Source organism: Cyprinodon variegatus, unplaced genomic scaffold, assembly GCF_000732505.1.
Source record: "Cyprinodon variegatus isolate N-32 unplaced genomic scaffold, C_variegatus-1.0 Scaffold421, whole genome shotgun sequence".
Taxonomy (NCBI): domain Eukaryota; kingdom Metazoa; phylum Chordata; class Actinopteri; order Cyprinodontiformes; family Cyprinodontidae; genus Cyprinodon; species Cyprinodon variegatus.
The window spans coordinates 700,155-708,568 of NW_015150874.1; the positions used below are offsets into that span (position 1 = coordinate 700,155).

The window sequence follows — 8,414 nt, forward strand, 5'->3', positions numbered from 1 at the left end:
CCAATGCAAAGCCAATAGCACAAGTCACCATCAAGTGCGGCATATACCAGGGTGATGCACTATCCCCGCTGTATATATATATACATATATATATATATAAAGGAGATTGCATATTAGTGACTGACACTTTTTGTCAGTGGCTGATAATCATTTTACTGACAGAAGAATGTCTGGTTTTAAAACAAGTAAAAAAAAAGGTGATCTAATTTCTTCTAATTCCGTTGAATTAAATATATTAAGTTAAATATATTAAGTTTTTATTATGTGTTTTAATGGTTTTATCTAAGGCGGAACAACATGTGAGTTCAATGGATACTTTAAAGGTGGAGTGTAAACACGTCTTTTTTAGGGGACAGATAGGAAAGACTGTTTTTTTACAAAAATGTCAAAGGTATATGCTGAGAGTAGACAGTTTTCTTGTAAAAGTCTTCCAAGAGTTCAAAAGTCCTCAAAATGTTCTTTATACTTTTCTCTTTACATTCTTTTTCATTTTCTTTAAGTTCTATTCCTAATATATTAACCCTCTTCTGATTATTAAGAAAATAAATCTTAGCTTCTGTGGCTGGGTACAAGATAAAAAACAGTAGCTGGCAGTCACGAGTCATTGCTATGATAATAAACTATGGAATAAAATGTTGCTCACGTACCCTTATAAGTTACATTGAGGAATGCTGTATTTCTGGAAACTGTTTCTGGTTTGTTCTGCTACCCTCAGAGGAGAAGGAGCAAGTATCCTAATGTGCTCATTTAAATCCATGTCTACAGGGAGGTGAAATGCTTTAGAAGACACTGAATTTTTTTTTTTAAATTCAGCTTTACTGGTAAGACGAAAAACTTTTCATCTGAAATATCTTAAAAAAATTTTTAAGTTACTGTTAGTGTTGTTGTTAGGCTCACTGCTTACTGCAAAGATTTTATGCTACAATTTTAGAGGTTGCTAAAGACTTATGAAACAACTTTAAACATAAAAACTGTATTTAAGACAGTAAACAGTATATTTTGCTTTGTCTTAGGACTTATTGGTAAGTTTGCATATTTAAAAGTACTCCATTAGTCTGTCTTTGTCTTTATTTGTTGCCCAAGTTTTAATTGTCTACTATTTCTGCCCATTTCCGTAGTTCAGATTTAATTCATTTTAGTTGCGCTTTTCTTTCTTTGTAAGCTCGCTGTCAGATTCTGAGGAAATAATATTTCTACTTTATCTCAAATGTATTAAAGTGTTTTTTACATAATCTGTTGTTTTCTCTGGGAATAACACGTGTAACAACAAAGCTGACAACTTATATTTCCTAGTGCTTACTCCATTCTTCTCTCATCACAGTCACAGCCTACGGGTTTTGTTTTATTCATGCCTCCATGGTTTTGAACTTTGATTTCCTTGTTTCCTGCTTTGAAAACGTCTTCCCATGTTTGTTTTAGTACATTTTATTTTCTCTTCTCATACCAGGTTGTCGTATTACATTTTTATTTTACATCAGGAGGTTCTTCTTAGTTTAACCAGTTTCGATGCTTCCTTTCCAGATAATGTTTGATGTTTTATAACTTGATTCCATTGAGTCCATAGTGGAAAAAGAAAATCTCGTCAAAATCTTATCATTACCTTTGGAAGGTTTGCAATCTTTATTACAGTTTTTTTCATTTTTTAGTTGGGCATAGTTAAACTCAGAATCATGTGTGTATTTGAAAAGACAAACATCAAAGCTTAAAACAACCTGAAAACTGTAAATTAGACAATTAAAAAAAAAAAATCTATAAAAATGTACTATTTTATATATGTTGAGTCTATCAACATTTTCTGTATTAAAGACATAGTAAATACCAAAACAAACAAACATTTTAAAGGACAAAGTTTTCTACCAGTTTAATAAGATGCAAATTGTTAACAATGCAAATCAAAATCTTGAGCTCTACTAGCACATTACTGTATACAACTGGCTATCACATTAAAACTTGAGGTGAAGGTTAAACCCAGACAGTTCATGTTGAATTAGATCCTCAGATGAATGAAGTTTTTACTATCTTCTTACATTATATAATAAAGTTCAGTTAAGCAGCATCTCCTGGCTGAGTCAATCTCAGATAGATACAGTTAAAATGTACACTGACTTGCCACTTTATTAGGTACATGTGTCCAACTGTTTGTTAATGCAAAATTCAAATCAGTCAATCACATGTTAGCAACTAAATGCATTTAGGCATGTAGATGTGGTCAAGAAGATCTGCTGCATTTTAAATCAAGCATCAGAATGGGAGAAGAAAATGTATTTAATTGACTTTGATGCATGGTTGTTGGTGCCAGACTGGCTGGTCCGAGTGTTTAAGAAACTGGTGATCTACTGGAATTTTAATGCACAACCATTCCTAGAGTTTACAGAGAATGGGAAAAAAAAAAGATAAAATATTCAGGGAGCTGCAGTTCTGGGAGTAAAAAAATGCCTTGTTGATTCCAGAGGTCAGAGGAGAACAGCCAGACTGGTTGGTGTTGAAGGAAAGACAACAGTCATTCAAATAGCCACTTGTTAGAACCAAGGTATGCTGAAGAGAATCTCTGAATTCACAACATGTCAAACCTTAAGGTGAATGGGCTACAGCAGCAGAAGACCACTCTGTTTGCCACTGCTGACAGCTAAGAACAGGAAACTGAGGTTATAATTTATATTCAGTCTCCTAAAAGGACAATAGAGGATTGGAAAAATGTTGCCTGGTCTCGATGTCTGCTGCAACATTTGGATGGTAAGGTCAGAATTTGGTGTGAAGAACATGTAAGCATGGTTAAGCCACAAAAGTTGTTATAAACTTGGCATCATAGCATGTTATATGGCTTATTAAAATAATAAGAGATTACCCCCCTCAAAAAAAAAAAAAAAAAAAAAAACACACACACACAAAAAAAGTTTTTTCATGGCATGGGTAGTATGTTTTATTTAAGAATCCTACTTTGGCCAGAATAAGGGTCCTTCGTAGATTCCTTTGTAGAATTTCAACAAACCTACATTATTGTATAAGCATTTCATAAATAATTTCCATAAATAAAATCTCTTAATGTCACTTTATGAACAAATGGGACTTAAGTTTGCTCTATTTTATGTCAGAAAACGGTGTAGGCTGGGTGGACCAAAATGCAGAAACCAGTAGGCAGTGGTGAATTTAAGTGGGTTAATTAAGGTTCACAGGACCAGGGCAGGAATCAAAATCCAACAGAAAACAACAAACGTACCAGAACCAAGGAGACATCAGGGGTAAACCAAAACTCTAGGAGCCAGGGAGAGACGAGCCAAGGCAGGCAGATGTTAGGCAAGATGTAAGAAGAGGATCCAGCAAACAGGTACTGAGGAGGGAGGGCTTTTAAAGGGGACAGAGACAGGAAGAGGGCTAATGAGGGAATAGAAAACAGGTGAGGGCTGAACAGAAAACAGAGCCAGAGAAAGAGGACACAAGAGGGCAACAGAGGACAACAAATGGAGAACCAGGAAGACAGGAACTAATAAGAAAACAACAAAAAAATAATAATCAAATAACTAGGATAAAGAAACATGGTGAAAATAGAACTAAACACTAGAAATCAAGGAGCAAAAGAAAAACATAACAGAAACAGAAACCTAACATTTTATTTCTGTCCATCTTACTTTTACAACGTTTGTCTGGATATTGTTTTGACATGATTCAATAAACTTAATCTTCTGACAATCAGCACTGGATGCTTGAAATGTGTAACAAATATCCACAAGCTGTGAGATCTCCTTTAGCTCCTTATGCTGCAACTACCATATCTGGGGATGTGCAGATTTGCCCCTGTTTATGTTCATCGTATAATTAAATTTAGCAATAAATAAATAAATAAATAAAATAAATAAATAAAAAGGCCACAAGGAGTTTCATGCAACGTGGTGAACAGGTGCATCTTAAGCTGTGTGCATGTCGGGATAGCAGGGCTGTTAGAAACCAGTTTGTTAGCTGGAAGCTTAGACTGATAATTTGGACTGCCACATTTTGTTCTTCTAAATAACCTGAACTTATAAATAACTAGAAAATCCCTCATAGAGCACAGGTATCCACCAAGCAGGACATTTTTCCCCATATTCTGACTTACATTTATAGCTAAAACTCACTCATGATTTGGATCATTACCAAATTTAAATTAATTGTGCATTGGAATGAGGAGCACTTTTGGTAACTGTTTCCTTAAAATCCTTTTAAAAATTTTATAAAAAAGCCACAGCTTTTGTCTGCAGCCTCTGGTGTTTGTTCTGCTCTCACCTCCTTCATTCACACTGCTTTCTTATTAGATTATCAGATTGAAACTCCGAGTGAGGCTTGGCTCCCCTTTCCTGTGTCTTTGTCTTCAGTACAATACTTCTAGATTTTTTGATGTCCGATGCTGAATCAATCAATCAATCAATCAATCAATCAATCAATCAACCAACCAACCAACCAATCAATCAATCAATCTTTATTGTCAACTACAATTTAGATTGCAATCGAAATTTCAGTTTCAGTACAAACCGTTCATCACAATACATCACATACATACGGGTGGGGGGGAGGGACTGATTTACTAAGGCCATGCGTGCCACAGAACGCTGCCATTGGCGCATTCTTATGGCTTGCCAGGTTCCTGCCTGGCTTCCCAGGTGGTTACCTGTAGCTCTGCCTTTATCTCTGTGGAAAAATAGGAGCCACATTGGGGAAGAGAGGGAAAAAAGCACATTTCACACTTTATCATTGCAAGGATACAGCTTGAGATATATATATGTAAAAAAAACTCAGCACAACAAAAGCACATAAAAACACGAGACAGACATTGACAGACGTTCATGGCATGACTAATATTCCAAATTTGTTGGGCTTTTCTACCTTGAAGCAAGCGTGCACATCCAAGTTATTATTCCATCTCACCTTTGAGTTCAACCACCTCAGCCAGCCTGCGTTCAATCGCACCCAGCATGCAGGTCATCTCCCGATCCTGCTCATTCACAGCCTTTGTGAGGGCGTCAACCACTGCCGGCAGCCTGATCAGTGTCCAAATTGCTGCCGACATCCTCTGTAATTGTAGATACACCAGGTATCCTCCATATCCAAACAGGAGAAATCCGAGTATCATAAAACCAAAACTCCACACACTTTTGACATCCTCCACTGACAATGTTGTGAAACACACCACCCTCCAAGCCTTCCAGGAGTCCATGGTGTATCCCACGAAATATGTCCTGGCAGGACAGGACAGGTCCCCCTTTCCCTGTCTTCCAGTTGAATAAATTTGATCAATTGCATTGAGAGACCAGCTTACCAGATCCATTTTTTGAGTACGGGTGACATGAAGAGAGAGCTCAGAAAAGACAAGACACAGCTGAATCCTTTGAAAAATTCCTGCGTCTGGATTATGATGTGGATCATCACCAACATTTAAAGGATTATTCCTTGGACTGAGGTGCACTTTTGTTAAATATTTTATCAAAAATCTTAACTTTTCAAGTTAACCTGTACACAGACAGACAAACAAACAAACAAGCAAACACACAAACTCAACTAAAATATAACCTTCTTGGCGGAGGTAATGATAAAAATGACTGAAAAAAAAAACAAAATCAGAAAAGGGCGAAAAAAAATTTCATTGTTGATCTGTTTTTCACATTTTGAATTGTGAAATAAATGGAAATGTATAAATGGAATTCTGTGTCATGTTACAACCAACGAAAACGGAAAGTCATTGGTCAAAAGCTCAAAGTTTATAATTGTCACAGTTGCTCGATAAACTTTAAAAAGTTATATACATTTAAAAGGAGATCTTAGTCCAAACTAAGTTTTATATTTATTTCTCAATTACAAAAACACATTTAAAATAAAGGTTTGATTCCTCAAAAAATTTAGGTTGGGATTATGGGATTAAATATGCAAGAAGGAGAGTTTTCCCCAATATAAAGAAATGTACCTATAAAAAAAGCCATTAAAAGTCTTTGCTATCCATTTGAACTGATATGAAAACTTCAAAATTTATGTTTTTATGAGCTTTGCAAACCATATGTGATTTTTTTTTGTTTTGTTTCATATGTTCTTTAGGAATTGGAGGAAAAGGGATGACCATCATGACTTAAGTGAATTACTAAAGAAAATCTAACTAATACTGCCTGAGACTTTAAGTGAGAAACACAGGATGCAACCTAAGATAAGAACAAGAGAGGAATCTAGAAATGAGTGACAGAAAAGGAGATGGTAAGGATGCTGCAGAGGATGCTCACTGGTAAAACGATCAGGTGAGTCTCCTCAGTAACTGGGTGTGGACACAAACTGTTGAAGCTGGTGAAAATGATCATGAAAATGTATAAACACTACCAGGTTTATGGAAGCAATAGATAAACATTAATGGTTTTACTAAAGCAAAAAAATAAAACATAAATAAATACATAACCCTAGCTTTAATGAGATACCTAAACAGATTTAAAGTTGACCTTTGAATTTCTTTAAAAATAACCAAAGCAATTCCATGAATGTAGAAAAGATTTAAAGCTAATTGCATTTTGTTTAACCACAGAAATCAGCTTACAGTCAGCTTAACGGCTCCTGGTCCTGAGACAGAACAGAAAACTCCAAGAATGGATTCAATGTAAGAAACAGAACAAAACAATGTTTTTATTGGTTTGGAGGCTAATGTCTGTATGTGGGAACACAGTAACATAGATAGGAAAAAAGTGCTTAGAAATATTTACTAAAACGTTCTGATGTTATAAAATATTGCAAATATTTTGGTGAACATTAGAATGGCTAGATAAACTATCTATAGTTGCATGTCTTATTTACTTATTGTATGTCTTATTTTGCCTAGTCTCAATTTTTGTTTGTTTGTCTTTTTGGGATCTTACTAGATTCGATCCAAATAAGGCAGTCACATAATTTATGAGGAGAGGTCACATAATGACTGAGTTGCATTACTTTCTTAAGGCATCATACTTATTATTCATGTGACCTGTTATCTGAATGAGGATATAGGAGATCCATTTAAAGGATCTTTAGCCACACATAATCAAACATTATACCCAATAAATGTGTTGAGAGAAAGTTTGATGAGACAAAATATGTACCAACTATACAACTTTAGTCGCCTTTCAGGTGAGGAAGAAGACCTGGTTAGATGTTTCATTACCAGAATAAAAGTCTGACTGCTGTTTCTTGTTCTGAGGTTTAACAATTGAACTAAGCTTCCTTTTTAACACTGTTGAATCCCTTTATATTTGGGACACGCTTTCTCTGTTCCCTTTGTCAAAGATTCAGACCCCACGTCTGCTGGGCTTTTAGCATCTTTAGGGGAGTGTTGTCCTCCCCAGTTTTTGGTTTCTTCAAAACATTTTAAACACCTCAATGAACTCTACCAAAATTACTCACATTCTTACAAGTTTTTATACCCTTCTTCCTTCTTAGAGGATCTGAAATCATTTGGATAGATCAGGGATCCTCTGCAAAGGAGGTATCTTTTGGGAAGTTGAAACATTTACCCCTTTCAGATTCCATGTCCCTACCTTTCCCCTAAAGATGAATGAAACTCCCCTAAAGCTGTGAGCTAAAGATCCTCTAAATGGAATCTCAATCTTGCAGACATTCCTCATTAACTGTCTTTTTTAACTAAAAAGTGCCGGAAATGAATACTGCTAAAGCTTAGAAACATTAATATTACTTTTTATGGTGATGTTGTAAAAATGATTTTGTACAGATGGTGCATAATGAAAAGTTCAGTGATCACTTACGTTGGGTTCTGAATTGGTATTGGTCAAATTCAGAGAAATAAGACATCTTTAATTTGGTTTTCTTTACATCATTTTGCCAGGGTGCATATTTCTAGTGGTAACTGGATGGGGATACGCCTGTCATTTTGAAAACAATGTTAACATTTCCTGAACATGTTTCTCTGTCTCCTGTTTGCAGACCAGCTTCACCCCCATCAAGCCCTGGGTCAATAGCTGATGACAGTGAACCAGATTACAATGACGACAGAGGGTAAAAGAAAATGTTTTTTTTAAAAGTTGACTTTTGCATTTGCAGTCTGTCAGTCTCTTGATTCTGAAAAATCAGTATTTACACAAATCATTGAGGATTATAAATACATCAAAAAGAAGTTTGTCGGAGTAATACATCTGGATATTGCTGTTTATCACTTGAATTTATTAGAGCATCTGGAAAACTGGGTTAGCCTTTCTAGTACAGCAGTGGACTGGTTTAAATCCTAACTGGAGGACAGGTACTTCTATGTGTCAGAAGGGAACTATAGATCAGAGACCAGAAAAATCACATGTGGGATTCCTCAAGGCACTGTTCTTCGGCCCCTCCTATTCAGTATCTACATGCTCCCCTTGGCGCAGTTATCGCAGGTTCTTTACCACAACAGTGAATACAACACACAGCTTTACACCATCTTGCTATCGTAG

At 35.7% G+C, this 8,414-nt stretch overlaps 1 long non-coding RNA gene across 1 annotated transcript; it reads left to right on the forward strand.

Moving 5' to 3' along the window:
- The first annotated feature begins 5,737 nt into the window (after positions 1-5,737).
- LOC107093362 lies at positions 5,738-7,986 on the forward strand. The gene is made up of 3 exons (XR_001481617.1): positions 5,738-6,251; positions 6,530-6,601; positions 7,915-7,986. It is a non-coding gene; the product is annotated as an uncharacterized LOC107093362 (long non-coding RNA).
- Positions 7,987-8,414: the final 428 nt, after the last annotated feature.